We start from the raw sequence: 1108 nt of genomic DNA, 5'->3' as shown, positions 1-1108 counted from the left end.
AGAGCAAGAATGGACAAAAGGCTAGAATTCTGCCTCTCTTTGGTTAGAAAAATACTCTTGATGAGATAAGCAAATAATGTAAAACAAAAGGTATTTTAGGAGAAATCTGTGGATGCTTTCCATGTTTTCCATGGATGTTGCCATCAGGCCGGCAGGGGAGGGCAGTTGTGTGTGATCAGTTATTGGTTTTTGAGATAACATTGAGGTAAGAATATATTTAACTTGTTTTTCAGCCAGCTAGAATTAAGGAGCATTTGCATGTAGCAAGGTAAATATTAGAGTTAAGAGCCCTGAACTCATAATGTACTGTACTGTACTTTCTTGCAAGAGCAATTACTCCAGGGCATATGTTCATTTGAGAATAACTGAATAAAATCCTTACCATTATTTAAATAATTTTTTTCTTTTGACATGCTTACAAAATTATGTAAATATGATATGCTACAACCCCAGTGAATTAATTAGCAAATGATAATTAAACTATTTTTGGAAGGAAAACATTTAAAATAGCATTGCCTTAGACAGAAACCATTTGAGAATTTATAGAAATTATCAATGTGAATGCAAAATTGCAGAATTTCCCCCCAAAACTTTGATAGTATATAGTTTCTAATGAGACTCTTCAGCTTGTGCAGGAAACATAAAGAGGCCAGATTCCTGCAATCTGAATACTAGGGCCAAATAAATTACGTTCTCCAATTGTGCTTACTAACACACACACCACCACCACCACCACCACCACTTCCACAGGGCGGGGCAGCGTCCCCTCCTTGCTGCTGTAGGCAGCACTGTGCATACAAGTAAACAGGACCCACAGGACATCTGAGGACTCTGTTTCTGAGCTCACAGCACCTTCTCCAAAGAGGGTCCACGCAGAACACACACACACACCACCACCACCACCACCACTTCCACAGGACGGGCAACGTCCCCTCCTTGCTGCTGTAGGCAGTGCTGTGCGTACAAGTAAACAGGACCCACAGGACATCTGAGGACTCTGTTTCTGAGCTCACAGCACCTTCTCCAAAGAGGGTCCACGCAGAGGGGCTGCGCCGCGGCCACCCCCCCTCCTCACTTTCCAGGCTCAGTGGGAGCCCCAGGAGAGCCG

Source organism: Myotis davidii, unplaced genomic scaffold, assembly GCF_000327345.1.
Source record: "Myotis davidii unplaced genomic scaffold, ASM32734v1 scaffold209, whole genome shotgun sequence".
Taxonomy (NCBI): domain Eukaryota; kingdom Metazoa; phylum Chordata; class Mammalia; order Chiroptera; family Vespertilionidae; genus Myotis; species Myotis davidii.
The sequence above is the reverse complement of the archived record's forward strand: the minus strand, read 5'-3'. Positions refer to the sequence as shown.